General features: G+C 38.4%; 1 protein-coding gene across 5 annotated transcripts in view; it reads right to left on the minus strand.

The window, feature by feature from the left end:
* Nucleotides 1-16800, minus strand: part of SGMS1 (sphingomyelin synthase 1) — a 338660-nt gene that overhangs the window by 215053 nt on the left and 106807 nt on the right. For all 5 annotated transcript variants that reach the window (XM_029609798.1, XM_029609794.1, XM_029609795.1 and 2 more), the window contains exon 2: nucleotides 10589-10666. The gene's annotated coding sequence lies outside the window, so the exon portion shown is untranslated. The remainder of the gene's footprint in view (nucleotides 1-10588; nucleotides 10667-16800) is intronic.

Here is a 16800-nt window from a genome sequence, read left to right on the forward strand (position 1 = left end):
GTACTTTTGTAGAAGGTACTCCCTTGGAGCTAACTCCCTTCTTCCTTGCTGAGTCAGACTGAAAAGGATACTTCTTATACCCCTTCAGTGACAACACTGGATTCAGCATGAACAAAAAACTTACAGAGCACTAGAATGGTCTTTTAGTTTTGAAGGAGGCTACTGTAACAGTGGGAGAGAATGCTAATTCCTTGAAGGAGATTACTAGTGGCTGTCCATGGAGACCTATCAACAAGCTTGTATAAACATTCAGCAATTATATGTTAAGGATTGCAAAATTAGATTCTTGCCTGTAAGTTTGATATTAAAGAGTTTGCTACAAAACATGCTAACACGAACAAAGTTTTAAATCAGCAGATTCTTAGCAAATTTTTTATGAAAGATCTTTTCTATTTCATAGACACTGGAAATTGTTATGAACACCTTCAAATTTAAAAATCTAAGAGTTAATTTTCCAAAAACTTTGAATACATGTGGGGTGGATTAGTTTTAAAAACATTCAGTAGAACCCAAGCTGGAGATATCCCCATCAGTAGACGATTTAAGTAAACTCCTGACATCGCATCTTTTTAAAAAAAATGTTAATTTTTTTTAATTTCAATTGCATTTTTCCCCAAGATAGTGAGAAAAAAGAAACGCAAGGTTCCAGCTTACCCCACCGTGCCCTCAACACTAGCAACTGATCCAAGTGACTCATTTGTAAGCTCTGAAGCTGCTGTAGTTTCTGCCAACTGGGCTCAGCGGGTGGAGACTGAGGAAGAGAGGATGGTATCACTGGTCTCCTTCAGCTCAGATGGAAAAGAGCAACCGCCATTGCTGGAGGGATTTGCTCTTGCTCTCAACCAGAATGTTCTCTATGCCAGTGATGGAACTGAAACTCTGCAGCACACCCCCTCCTCCCCCCACCGAGGCAGTTTCGATCAGATATTTGGTATATAATGGCCAGGATTGAGGGGACTTTAGCTGGATGTGTCTTCCAACTTTACAAGTTTAAAGCTGACACAGAGCTCAAGTTTTCCTCCTACAACTGTGCACCACAAGATTGCAACACTAACATTGAGCAAGTTCTAAAACAGATAGTTTTGCTATAAAAACACTAAGACTAACTTGGTGAAAGACATTTCTTGTTTGAGAAGGAAGATATGGCAAGATACTAAAAACAACATATAATTATGTTTTCTCAATATAATTGATCTCCTTAGATGATAAAGACATTTCCTAGCTATATTAAAATTTTCTCTAGATGTGGTTCTACCATTCTCTTAAGTATTTTATGCTCCTGGATTTAAACCAGTTCTTGTTGAGAGAAGTGAGGAATCTGATGCCTTAGCTCACTACTTGGAAGCTGACATATTACTTGAGATCTTTTTGGAGGAGGTAAATACAACTTTTGTATCATCATGGACTTAGTGTTGCGCATATTTGTCAAGAGGCCATATTTGTCAAGAGGCAATATTAGTCAAGAGGCAATATAAGTCAAGTGGCAATATTAGATAGTGAACTTCACCTAAAGGCATTTATAAAGACCATAATTATAAATTACAAATCTTAAGGAAATTAAAACCTTTGTTACACTATAATGATTTTCGAACGGTGCTCCAAGCTCTGTTATTATCAAAGTTGGATTATTGTAATGCCCTTTTTTGGGGCTTACTGCTAACATCTATTTGCCCTTTGCAACTCTTGCAGAATGCTGCAGCGCATCTGTTAACCAATTCCAAAAAATTTGATCATATCACCCCAATCTTGATGAGCCTTCACTGGCTCCCTATCCATTCTCGAATCGAATACAAATGTTTGAGCTTATTCATAAAACCATCTATGGCAATAATAACTAATGGCTAAATGCAGCCCTTCGCATCCACACACCCTCTCGTAATTTGAAGTCCCTAGGTAAAGCACTTCTCCCAGTTCCATCTCCCAAATCAGCACATCTTAATGCAGTCAGAGAAAGGGCCCTCTCTATAACTGGCCCAAAACTGTGGAACTCTTCCACTGGATATACGTTTAGAGGCGAGCATACAACCTTTTAAGAAACAGCTAAAAACATGGTTGTTCGCACAGGCGTTCAACAAAGTAGTATGAGACTCTTGAGACTCCCCCTGTGAATCTAGCCTATTACAAAGAATGTCTATTATAAACCCTATTTTATAACTAGTTTGATATTGAATGAATTTTATGTATTTTATTTTGTAAAAATTAAATTTAGACGAATTTTAGATGTTTTTACTATTTATAGGGTTATTTATTTGTTTTAATGCTTTTTAGGACACATCATTAAAGACAGTCCACAGATACAATGTAAACCAACATGAAGTGTATACAATATGTTTCGGTATATAAAAATGCCTAAATAAATTTTTGGGGAAATCTGTTAGGATGTTTCCTGATTTATCTAAAAATCCTCAGGGTTAGGAAAATTTGTTTTGAGCCACTGGGTGCCATATTTTTTCTCAAATCCCTCTGTAGCTATGTTATGGGTTATCAAGGAAACGGGTATACTTTTGTTGAACCTGAACATGCTGCCTCAATATTATTGTTGGATCTTGGGTCTTTGATGAGTTTATTTTCTTATATAATTTGATCTTATTTTAATTCACCTTTTGGATCTCCCTTATGGTGGACTTACATTTGCTTCTGCATGTTATTTGCTTTGACTTTTTTGTTTTGTTTCTTGTATACCATGATGAATAGATTATGTTTTCATGTAATTTAAAATATTATAAAAAATTAAAATTAAAAATGATTTAGTAGAAGCACTCCAGGTCTTGAAAGAGTCTTTCCTGTCTATTTTAAAGACATATTTTCTATCTGAATATTCTTCAGAAATCTAAAAGTTTTGCTGTGAAATGGAACATTGATTATCCTGGGACAAGGGTGAAAACAACAGATTCCTGATAGTACTAGGGACTCTCTAGAAGTTTCAGTTTCTAAGGTTATGCTTTTGATCACATTTGCCATCAAGAGGAATAGTATTGGGTTAGGCAAATGTTCTTTATGGTCACAGACTTTTTACTTAAATATTAAACGTAAGATTAGAATGTATCCTGACCTCTCTAGAACCACCAAAGAATGAAAGAGAAGGTTTTTGAACCTCTGAAGTTATTAAACTGAGAGCTACTTTCTCTTTGGGATACACTTTTTTTTTCTTTAATTAAATACAACTGTACACTTTCAAGATTATTCTCTTTGACCTTAGGTGCTCAAGACAAAACCTTGAATCCACAATGTTTCTTCTTCAGCTACGTCTATTTTGTTTTGAGGATAAAATCTGGTTGCTTATTTTACTATTCAATGAAAGACTGTAGCTATTTTTCCCCCAGAGTTACAACTTCAGCATGTCCATTTATCAGCATTATTTATAGTGGGCTTGAGGGTAACCTGCATGGAGCGGCAGTTACTACCCTTAACAGAATCATGGGGGTAACCTGCACGGAGTGGCAGTTACTACCCTTAGCAGGAACATGGAGTAACCTGCACAGAGCGGCATTTACTGCCATGGGAGGCTTGTTGGGCAGACTGGATGGACCATTTGGTCTTTTTCTGCTGTCATTACTATGTTACTATATATTTTTGTTCTGTTTTGTCTACCTCTTAGAATTCCATTATTTCTCTGGACTTGCTTTTTTTTTTTTTAAGACGTTATTTATTTCTCTTTAACAGAATACATTACAAAACACTTTTACTTCATTGGAACATATATTTTGCCTTAATTTTGCATGTCCTTCTCACATTGCATGCAATTATAAACATTAAATTAAAAAAAAAAAAAACAGACATAACCAGGAGATGCTACTAACTGTAAACTGTTCAATATAAATTTCTCTCAAAATTCTCTCTTCTGAGAGGCAGCAAAGGAGGATAAACCACACAGTTAAACATCTATTTCTCTGTAGCTTTTCTTTAATTTATTAAACTAAACAATTTAAATCTTCTAAAGCTACTTTTTCAATCTAAACATTCCAAAATATTTGGAATAAAATGGATCTAGTTATGCTGGTCATCATCCTAAATCATCCTAATACACTCAAGCAATGGCCAGTTCTCAGCAGGTGCAGGACTGCTCTTCTGAACAACCACATAGGCTCCTCTAATTCTAGTCTTATTAATGCTCCCTGGATGCTACTGATTGGGCAATTCTGATCGTTTTGCTGCTGAATTCAGCCCTGGTTTTTCAATACCACAACAATTAAGTATTCAAAATAATGCCCCTGTCAATATTAAAACAATATAACTATTACTGTCAATATTACCAATGGGCAAACTTACTTAAATGTGTTTGGCACAAGCTGAAGAAAGACCTGTTAAGGTACATGTAAATTTGTATATGGTCATATTTGTAAAATGAAATATTTTTATTTATTATATACCGACATTTGATCTGAGATATCTCAAACTTAGGTTTGTGATATCTCAGAGGGCTGGGGATAACCTGCATAGAGCGGCTTACAATCTAAGGGGTACATTTTAAAGAGCGCGCATGCGTACTTTTGTTCGCACATCAGGCGCGAACAAAAGTATGCTGGATTTTATAAGATACGCACGTATCTTATAAAATCCGGGGTCGGCACGCGCAAGGGGGTGCACATTTGTGCAATTTGCACGCGCAGACCGTTCCCTCCACCCCCGCACCTTCCCCTCCCTTCCCCTACCTAACCCACCCTCCCGGCCCTATCTAACCCTTCCCCCTACCTTTATCAGAAAAGTTACTACTGCCTCCCCGATCGAAAACCACACACCCTGGCCACGCCCCCAACCGCCCCTTTTTGCAAGCCCCGGGACTTACGCGCATCCCGGGGCTTGCGCGCGCCGCCGAGCCTATGCAAAATAGGCTCGGCGCGCGCAGGGTTTTTTTTTAAAAGGGTTACGCGCGTACCTTATGTGCGTAACCCTTTTAAAATCCAGCCCTAAGTTTGTACCTGAGGCAATGGAGGGTAAAGTGACTTGCCCAAGGTCACAAGGAGTGACAGCAGGACTCAAACCCTGGTCTCCTGGTTCACAGCCCACTGCTTTAACCACTAGGCTATTCCTCCTTATGATAGAAAATTAAAATCATTCTCCAAACTGGCAGGCAGCAGAGTTTACTTTATGAGTTATAGTACAGGTTTCTTAATCATACTGTATACCCAAATTGCCAGCACATAAAACATTTTATTACTTTAGTTCCTACACAAGATCAGCTTCAAAATGCCTCAAGATATAGGTTTTCATAATTTACATGACAATATACATACTGAAATCTTGGGGAAGGAGGGTGGAATTGTAAAATACTACTGTGCTAAATTGAAGCAAATTATTCCTGATAAATTTAAGAGTTTCATGCCCTAGTCAATACTATCTTTTGCCCTAAAACTAAACTCAGACACTTGCTTCATCTTTAACTGCAATCACAGATTACAGAGCCCTTTTTCTGATGTACACATAAGTAGTCCAGGCTTGCATAAAAACTAAGATTATGTGTAAATAACAGTACTTACTCTGTAGTATTCCTACAACTGCTTAAAGCAAAAATTAAAAAAAAAAATTATACTACCAGTCAACCATTTCAACTATAATAAACACTGCATACCATGAAATGTTTTAAAAAGTCCTGCAAACTTTTAAATAATAATCTACTAGCATGCCATAGAATGTATCTCTAAGTTGTACCTTTCTTTAAAAAATTAAATCTTTTATACAGTTACAAACATTAATGAAAACATTGAACTTTTCTATTTAAAATGTGTGTTAAAACCTCATAGCCATCATCCCCATAGAAACTTAAGGATAGCCGTTTCCGGTCTTTGAGATCTCCAGGATACTCAGAGAGCATCAGATAGATCTGCATATATTCATAACTGTTTCTTCTTCTGTTTTGCTGGAGGTTTAAGTTAGTCAAAAAGAGCAAGCTAAATTTGAGCATTTGGTTAACTTGTTAGATCTCCAGAACTAGAGTCAGCTATCCCCATGTGTATATTCATTGCAAGCTGGGCCACAGGCCATCACCACCACAATTATTTTGGCCCATTTAGCTCAGTGTGTGTCGAGTCAAAATACATTGTAATCAGTCCAGTATTTAGTGTGCGCATTCCTTAGCTTTAGCTGCTATATGAACCATATTCTGGTTTGATACTTTTCTACAGTGTGGCAACTGCATGCTTACTTGAACATATATTTTCTTAACAGATTAAAGCACTAAAAAATGACTAGTGTGCTGACAGCTTTCTTGGCATGCAAAATTTATGAACAGAAAAATGTGCTACACTTTCTCAGATTAAAACCAACATGTGATGAACATGAGCTACCTATTCATATATCTAATTTAAGCCAAAATGGAAAGTATTTCTAAAATAGACTTTAATAACTCAAGTGAAACTTATAATTAGAAACTGAGCAGTAACAGTCAGATTCATGTTCTCAAAACAGCTGACAGAGCAAGTGTCATGTAACACCAGTTTCCAAGGATAAGTTCCTACATCAGACTATACAGTCAAGTAGTCCCAATTCACGATCTCTACTAAATCTTTCATGTGCACAAGTCAAAGTAAGTAATTACTTATCTTTTTAAATGTAAGAGCTCAAGGCAATTTTAAAATAAAAAAAAATCAATTTGTAGTATATGTGCTACCAAAATGCATACAAAAAAAATTTGCAGACATTTATACCTTTAGATTTCAAGCATTCCTGGGACAAATCTAAAAAGACCACCATGAAGTCTAACTCCCAATCCAAACCACTTCAAAGAATCTTTAAAATTGCCAGAAGAGTTACAGAACTATGATACAGGCAAAATCCCATCTGACAAGATTTAAAAGATTATTTTCAACAACTACTTCACCCTTATAGAAAAGCTGGCCTATATAAGGCACAATAAAAACAGGTCTATAATTTGTTACAGCCAAAGCATCTAGATTAGGCTTCTTTAAAATGGGACGAATTGTAGCCTCTCTCAATTTATTTGAATAAATCCCTTCCCATAAAGATGCATTTACAATACATTACAGAGTGCTACACAATCCCAAGCCACAATCTTTCAAAAGCCATATAGGCAATGGCTATGCAAAATTACCATATGGTCTGACCACAGCAAGCAAATACAAACATCAGGCATCAACATTCTAAGAGATTTCCATCCTTCCCTTCAGCAAAAACTCTCCAAAGGATCCAATACATCAACTAGCAATTTCTCCTGGAGTTTATCAAATTGAAAAATAAAATAGAAAATTTAGTTACATTAATAGAAGTATTTTCAACCTCAGGGGCAGTAGTTCCACATGTAAGCTATAAAACGGTTCAATTGGGCCGGATTGAACACGTTGAAGGCTTGCTGATGCGGTACTTTAAAAAATTATTATTTACAACCAATTTGTTGATACATGGAACAGCATCTATGCTGTCTTTCTTGAGCCACGTTTAGAAAATATAAGTAAGAGGTGCCTTTTGTTTACTGTTTTGAACTATAAAATTGTTACATCAAATAGTGCCTTTGGGCTATTCATGGCTAATAATTTTCTTAACCCAATAATCCATTTGCTCTTTAATTTTTAAATTATAATCATATAAAACATACCCTATGAATTACCTTGGCCTCTTCCTTTATGGAACTATGCTATTTATATTCCAATAGCCTTCCTTTTTGTTTCAAACTGCTAAGATCATCTGTAAAACATGCTGAGACACGCTGATTTGATAACCTTAATTTTCATAGGGGCTAAATGCATCAACTGTTGATTTGCTATCTGATACCAATGATTTTCAAACAATCTAGATGCTCATGTTTTTGAAAAAGCGACTGATCAAAAGATTCAAGGAATTTTACAGCTGTTAAGTTCTTTTAGCTAAAAGTTATTTTTTTTTCCATTAACACTACATTTTTAGTTGATCATTCCCATCCAAATTAACACTAAAAAGTTAACATCCACATTCTTCAGAAACTAAGCCTACTGTTCAGAAATAATGCATCAAGGATATGCCCTTTTACATATCTAGAATTAACTATATATTGCTTACATCCTTGAGATTGGTTTTCAGGTTACCTAAAATGAATATGCATGAGATAGATTTGCAAATACTGGAGACACAGTGTATGCAAGTCTGTCATATGCATATAGGGATCTGGAAAACTAGACCAGCTAGGTGTAACTCCTGGAGACAGCTGGAAAAGATTGAACTAACTTATTGACAGGACTGGTTTTCAAGAGAGTTGTGAACAACAAGTTGTCAAGAATGAGTAATTAAATAGGGTGGTCTTTAAGAACACAATCCACCTTTAGAGTCCTTCAACTAATTCAAAACGCTGCTGCTCATAAGATCACTGACATTCCCATATGCAAATGCATCACACCGACTTTAGTTAACCTGCATGGAGCAGCACCTATCATCCCTAACAGAAGGCATGAGGATTACTACCCTTAACCAATTAGTTTTCATTATTTTGACACAACTGTAACATCGCTCTCTGCTTCAATGGACTCTGAACTGGATTCAGACGACAATCAACCCTGGGCCCTGACTTTTATGGTCTGGGGTACTGATATGCAGATATCAGGTAAAAAACATAGGATTGCTTCTATGGCCAAGTCAAAAAGCAAAATATGTTCAAGCAGTGCTATATTAATTATCAAGAAGGATGCTCACCTTGTAAAAATGTTGCTTTTTGTAATTTTCTTATGAGTTTGACAGTTGCTTGGTTTTGATAGTTAACATAAGGCTTGGGGGTAACCTGAACAGAACGGCATTTACTACCCTTAACAGAAACATGGGGGTAGCCTACTCAAGAGTGGTAGTTACTATCATAACAAACTTGCTGGGCTGACTAGATGGAAGAGTTGATCTCTCTCTGCCATCATTACTATGTTACTATGTATACTGGTTCCCCGTACCTTGGAGAATCAATTTCAAAATCTTCACATTGCTATTTAAAGCCATTAATTTAAAGCTGCGTAGAGCTGTGTATAGGCGGCATATACATTTCTCTTAATTTACGCCATTTTTTCCATCGCTCTAAATTTGTTTTCCCCCACCTTCTGTGGTCATCATCATGTAATTTGCTTGATGTACCATCCCTTAAACTTGTAAGGCAGGCTGAATCTTAGGGACAGATTGTTTGGGGTGGCTGGTCCAGTTCTCCTGAATTCTCTTCAGAGGTTCTCAAATCTGAATTGTCCTTGTCCCAGGTTAGAAACTGCTACAGACTTATCTAGTCACACTCACATTGAATGAGTAATGTTGAGCTTTGATACAGAATATTGATTACAGCTTCAATGTCATCCTTGTGAAGTAGTTGCAGACACTTCACTAACAGGTTTGACTAATTCTCCAGTGCTATAATTATACAGGGTGGCCCATGGAAAAATAGCCTGCCTCCCGGCACTGGTATTGGAGGTGGGCTACTTTTCCATGGGCCACCCTGTACTTTTGTTTGTATTACATCTGATTTTGTGTTTATGTCATGTCTGTTCATTTTTATGCAAACAAAGATTTGTGAATATTCACCCCTAATATCTCCCTAGAGCAGGATACTAGTTGTTTAAATAAATAACTGTTAAATGTTAATGGAGAATATGGATACAGAATTCATGTTCACAGCTGGGTCTCCTGACTGCCAATGTTACAAGTAGCCATGGCAGTGTGAATTCTTTTTAATTAGTAGCATGACAGAGTCATTATTTCAGAAATTAAAGATTTTTCTGCAAAATTGTGCTCTGAACTTAAATACCTCAACCATATGTCTAACAGGAAACAGATTAACCTTGCACCCATATAAAACCAGAAAGTTTTTCTGTTAGTACCCAGATATTTTATATCAAATGACAGGTTTATTTTTTAGGATGGTCAGCTCAACTTGCATATATGCTCAAGCCCTAGGGGCAAAATTGGACAACAGAGGTTGAACAAGCAGCCAGTGGTTCTGAAAGGCTCAGCATAAGAGGCAGTTTATAATCCTCCAACAATGGGAGCCAAGACTGAAACTCTGAAAAGTGAAGCAAATTTACAAAAGCTTGAGATTTCATCTATTCCAAAAATACTTCATTTTTGATCCGGCCTGACACAACTAGAACATTCTCCAAGCACAGTTTCAGTGAAGTTTTTTTTTTATCAACATCCATAATTACTCCCTTTATTTTCCAACATTCATTTATTCTAGACAAGTGGAATTATAGGAAGAAATTTCATTTTTAGTTAAACAGCCATGCAAGTAGGCTGTATCAAAATCCTTGACTCTGAAGTCTGAGACAGATCAAATGCAACACATTTTAGACTGTAAAAATAAGTATTCTATCACCATGCTTTGCAGCCATGTTATCATGTAATATATGTATAGTATTCATAATGATTCAGTAGCTTAAGCCATCATGTTAGAAAAAATGTATATAATTTGGCTCCTATTTTTAACTGTTCTCAGATTTACTCAGTAAAAAACACATTAACTCTTAGTTAAAACAATTAAAATAGTTAACACCTACTAGCTACCCTTACAATACCATAAATGTAATTCCACCAGACAACAGATGCAGTGTTTGCATGGTTCTGAAAAGACATTCTCGCAAAAAGGTATGTCGTCAAAACACTGCTGACATTTATGCAAATACAACGAGCAGATACTTACATTCCATCTTGACTCCTACTCTCCTAAATATTCAGGGATACACAAGAACTTCACACACCGCATCAAGACAGCAAACCACTGTAAATATAAAAACAAAGGCATTCATTTACAGCTTCAATGTCTACAAGCCTTGCTCTTAGATCAGAGGTTCCCAATATTTCTCATGTTGTGGCACACCCTGCTCGCCATCTTCTTTTCCCCCTCCTCTGGTATCAGCATCTTAATTTCCCTTCCCTCTCCCCTCCACTCCCATAGAAACCTAGAACATGACAGAAGATAAAGACCATATGGTCCATCCACATCTTCTGCTTAGCTTTATAGTCCCTTCCTATCACTCACAGATCCCTCAAACATGTGCTTGTCCCATGTTTCCTTGAATTCTGATATGGTCCTTGTATCTACCACCTGGATGGAGAAATTGTTTCATGATTCCACTATCCTTTCTATAAAAGAATATCTCTTGGATTACTCCCGTGTCGAACACCTTTCATTCTCATTTCTTGACTTCATGTTTCTGAGCTTCCTTTCTATTGTAAGAGGCCCGCCTCAGTATATTTACTTCTTGGGGTTATTTAAATCTCTCTAACTTCCCCTATCACTATCACCTTCCCTTTTCTTCCCTCATTCCCAACCTTCTTGGCATCCTTCCATTCTTTCTCCTCTGGCATCATCTTATCTTCCCACCTCTCCAAAGCAATCTGTCCATACCCCCCCCCCCCCCCCCGGGAGATTAATTTGTCTCTCTCCCCACATCCCTGGCATATTCATCTGTCCTTTCTTCCTATTCCCCCTTCCCCAGTCCAGCAACAGGCAGATGTCAGCAAACAGTGCTTTCATGCTGTTTCTTCCTCCTCTGCAGGCTTCCCTCTGCAATCAGAACTACATGGGGTTAGCAGGTTTTGTGAGGCTATGAGGCCCTGCATGATTTCAACTGCAAAGGAAAGTTGGCTGAGGAGAAAGCAGTAGATAAGCTGCCCACTGTCTCCCCCTGTTGGCGGTAGGCCATCCTGCAGGTCAGGTAGTCAGATAGGAAATATTAAGACTTTACTTCGGCTGATAGCAGCAGCAGCTCTGATCCTCCTCTACTCTTTTCTGGCTAGCTGGAAGAAAGGTTCATGGCAAACTGGCTGGCAAATGATGTCTTAAAGAGTGGTTGCAGGCTCTATAATTTAATCTTTTAGACTCGGTATGAAATAATGTTTAAAAAACGATTCTTGGATAAGCAACATGTTATGTTATTCAAAGGGACATGGGATAAACACTGTGGATCCCTAAAAGGCTAGAGGATGGGAATAAATAAAAAAGCTTAACCGGCTTGGAGCAGCAGTTACTACCCTTGAGAAACAAGGGGGTAACCTGCATGGAGTGGCAGTTACTACCCTTAAGAGAAACATGGGTGTAACCTGCACAGAGCAGCAGTTACTACCTTGGGAAGCTTGCTGGGCAGACTAGATGGACTATTTTGGTCTTTTTCTGTCGTCATTACTATGTTACTATATGTGCATGTCTTCTCTCAATCTCACTTGCTGGCATGTTCTCTCACACCTTTCTATGGACCATTTAAAGATTAGGCAAAATATGTTTCTAAGAAAACACACCTAAAAGGTTAAGGAAAGCATTCCCAGCCTCACTCATTCTTTTATTTACAGCTGACAATAACATAACTATCAGCTTCTTAGTGTGAAGGTCATGAAAGTCAACAAGATGAAAGCTATACAAATAAGGAATAATTAAGACAAAAGACAAACAAAAACCACATCGAAAATTCTCAAAACTCAACTTTCTGGCCTCTCCCCTCTCACTTTCTGCTCCATTGTGTGTTCTTTAACCTCCCTTCTCTTATGCCCATCAAGAAGAGATTAAAATTGTATCTGATAATGTTCTTTCCTTTATTTCTACTACACCAGTCCAGGCATTTATTTATTTATTTTAAAGCATTTATTGCCCACCTTTCCAAAGTTTGGGGCGAGGTATAATAAAAATGCTCATAATAATGACAAAGTCACAATATACAAGCTAACAACACATAATAAAATAATATTACTAGCATCTGCAAAGTGGAGTAAGGTTAAAATAGAAATAGCTGGAGCAAAAGAAAAGAACTATTAGAAAGCTTCTTTAAATAAATGTTTTTTTTTAGAATGACATCATTTCTACTACATATGATATGCTCGGAACCTGTTAAGGTGAAATTACTTACCTGATAATTTTCTTTCCTTGAGTACTGCTAGACCAGTCCATCACAATAGGAATTTCCCTCCTCCACAGCTCGACTGAGACAGAGGATACTTCTCTTTCATGACCTCACTCTGGGCTATAAAGGGGGTGTGATCCCTGTCAAATACCAGTAGTCTGTTGCCAAAGCAAGGTGACCACTAGAGATTCCTTCTAATGCCATTCTCTTTTTTTGTTTCAAAAAAAACAGCTACTAGTGGGTACTGTGACCGCTCTGAGTGAAATCAAAAGGTATGCCGAGTGAAAGGATAGCAAGAGGCTGAAGAGGTAGTAAGCATCCAGGCATTCCTCCCAAGCTACTTATAGTTCCCACAGTTCTCCTTGCCCTTTCTTCCTGGGTGGGTTCTGGACTGATTTAGTAGTACTCAAGAAAAGAATCAGGTAAATAATTTCACCTTCTTTTTCATCTGCTAAACCAGCTCATTACAACAGGGAGACACCAGAGCGAGACCCTAAACCCGACAGGAAGAAAACAGGACTGTCTTCACAATCCTTGCCTCCAAGGCAGTGTCTGCTTTGGCCCATATGCCTCATCTACACTGTTCACTACGAGGGTTTAAGGATAACCAGGATACTGCCTTGCAAATTCCCTCTGGTGAGGCCAGCCTGCCTCTGCCCAGGATGAGGTTTGTGCCCTTATAGAATGAACTCTGAGCACTACCTTTTCCAGTCACCCCCACGTACCACAAACAAGTTGTCTGTTCTAAAATCATAGGTTATCACCTTCAGGTAAGTCAATAGAACCTGACGTACATCTCCTAATCAGAGTTTATGATCTATCTATCTATCTATCTATATATATATATATATCACAATTTTTTTTGGGGTCAGCCTTACCACAGAGGGCTGGAGGAGATTCTGATTACTTTCCTCAGAATGGCTATACTAGTTGGGGCAAGAATGATGGACCCAAGCCTTGTGGAGCTCTTAGATAAGGCTATCTGCAGAGCACAGCCTGCAACCCAGCAATGTATCTTGACCATGCCCAATTCCTTCAAGGAAGCAAGACCTCAGAAAACATGACTTAATTTATTTTAGTGGCTCAACAAGTCCACCTGCCCAAGGCCTTTAGCGCCTGATTAAGTTCCCACTGAGTCACAACTGTGATCTACACCTAACATAAGACATTCTGTAACCAGATGCACTAGGGCGCCTTTAACTCGACTTCCATCACATGTGAAGGCTGCTAACTGGGTCTTCTTGAGACCAAGTGCCCATCCTTCGTTAGGCCCACTTGTATAAGTACATGAGACACTGTTTCCTAGAAGAGAAGGTCTTTCTTAGAGAAGTAATCCTCAAAACAATTCTCCAAATGTGATATGGATTAGGGATGCGGAACTTCCATGCCTTTAATATGGTTGGCATTACTGAGATAGAATACCCCTTCTTTCGCTGTTGTCCCCTTATAAGGTCCTGATCACCAGAAAGAACTTAAATGAGTCCTCCATCAACCCAGATAAGGCTTCAGTTCTTAGCAAATACAACAGTATTCCCTTCAGGAGCTATCAAATCCATGAAGCAGCACCTTCTTGACCAAATAGGAATGGATGGTCCCCTACCTTCTTTATTGTCTAGCCTGTAAGTGGCCATGGTGAGAAGTAGAGTGGGTTCAGCCTTGGCCATGGACACATGAGTACATGCATCTTTGCCCCTGGCCCTGCCCTGCAATTTCAGAATTATATCTGTTTGGGTCAACAGTTACCGCATTATTTAAGAAATCCTACTTGGCCTCACAGAGCAATACCATCTATTGGCTCTGTAGACAGAGCATTACCAATTAAGGGGAGCCTGCAGGATTAAAAACTTGCTTGGCTCTATAGATCAAAACTCACACTGAGCAATGTCTGCAGTTGTTTTTATGGGCCTTGCCCCACCTGAACTTGGTAAACCTCATTAAAAGCATCATACTATGCACATATACATAGCAAAGTTATACCAGTCTTACAGACAAGCTGCAGAGACAATCAGGCCAACAGTCCAACCACAGGGGGTTAAATTTCCCCTTCTCCTGTGGTAAATGAGACTGCTCAGCTTCTGTATTATCTCTCTTTCCCAGTCATACATATTTCTAGCATTAAAACAGCACAGCCACAACTCATCACCTCCAGGGACCCACTGCATGATAGCACATCCAGCTTCTACTTTCTTGTGACTGCTCCTTCACCTGTAAGACAGGGAGAGGGAGCAGACAGGGAAAGGAAGAGCCAGGGGTGGAGAGAGAGAGAAAGCCTTGACAAGCCCTCTCCATTCTTTTTTTTTTATGGAGGAGCTGCCAGGCTCCTGAGCATTCAGGAACCACTCTCTGAGGTTCTGCAGACCCCCAAAGGGAACTATGGCCATCGTGCTCTGTACGCTACACAGACCCCCTAAGGGTGCTGGCCCCAGCACCTTTCTCTGGAAGTTCCACAGACCCCTAAGGAACTAGAACAGACTTCCAGAAGCTCAGAGCAGTGCCTAGGAGACTGCTCCCACTGGGAAAATCAACCGCTTGAGACTGTTGGCCTAGGAGCAATAAGAGCTCAACCAGGCCAGGGCTGCACCCTGACCCTGGGAGTTACATCCTATTCATGTGTTCGCCAGCGAACAGAGACACAGACTACTGGTATTGGACCGAGACCACACCTCCTTTATATCCCAGAGTGAGGTCATGAAAGAGGTGTGCCCTTTGTCTCCATCAAGCAGTGAAGGAAGGAAATCCCTATTGTAATGGACTGGTCTATAGAGGAAAAGGAAGCCAGTATTCCTCTGTTACAGCCTATAATTAAAATATTTGAATAGGACAAGAACTTTTTTCTTTATCATCTCTTGAATTTTCTTTTTAAAGAACCTTTTTTTGGAGGAGGGTATTGCCTGATAATTTTATTTTCTTTATTTCTGGTGTAGCAGAAATAAAGAAAATAAAATTATCAGGCACCTTAATTTTTTTTTCTTGTCTTTCTGCTATACCAGACCAGTGTAAAATGCCAAAGCTCAACTACATTGATTAAGAATGTTAAATCCGCTTTCAAGACACTTGCCTCATAAGAAGGGTCTACTTTTGCAAAAACATCCAACCTATAATGTTTTGAAAATGTATGTAAAGTCAACCACATAGCTGCTGTACAAATGTCAACAGGACTAACTGTGCTGAATTCTGCCCATGATGAAGAATGTGCCCTTAAATTGTGCAATAGTAACAATTTGATTTATATGGAGCGTGAATCATACTTTTGGCAAAAACAAAGGAACTGGTGCTATCCTTAGTGAATCTTTGATGAATTATAAAAATAGATGACTATATGACAATGCCTGAATTTCCAATATTCTCCATGCAGATATATTAGCTACAAAACAGACTGTCTTCAAAATGAGATCTTTGATGGTGGAATGTTTTATGGGTTCAAAAGGTGACATTGTTAGAGCTTTTAGAACTAACATTTAGATTCCAATGCAGTACACTACTATGAAAAGAGGAACAACAACATAATCCATTCCAAACGTGCTACATGAAGTAGTAGTGATGTCATTAAAGTTATTTAAAAAAAAAAAAAGGAAACTGCCTTCATTGGCTGGAAGAGGCACAAACACCAAGCACTCCATACCGGTGAAGCAAAAAGACAAGGAATCATCATTTAAACACACCTCACCCTTCACCTCAATGTCTTCCTATCTCATCAAATATATCCCTCCTTTTCATTGTCTTTCTCCTTCCTGACATCTCAGTTTACCACCGCCATACTACCCCCGCCACCCAATCCAATCCACAGAGGTAAGATAACAACTAGAAGCCAAGGATTTGTAGCTTGTCCAGAAAATAAGCACCACACTAACCAAACCTAAGCATTTATGTATTCGATCAGCTGCGCTGAAATTCACTTCCACAATAATCTTAGTAACAAAACAAGGCAAAGGAAAATATCAACTTCTGCTTGGTTGACCACAAATTATACAGGAATCAGTCAGTTCAACTCTTAACTCTTCTCTTTTCCTTTTTTATT

The sequence above is a fragment of the Rhinatrema bivittatum genome, chromosome 7, assembly GCF_901001135.1.
Source record: "Rhinatrema bivittatum chromosome 7, aRhiBiv1.1, whole genome shotgun sequence".
NCBI classification, from domain to species: domain Eukaryota; kingdom Metazoa; phylum Chordata; class Amphibia; order Gymnophiona; family Rhinatrematidae; genus Rhinatrema; species Rhinatrema bivittatum.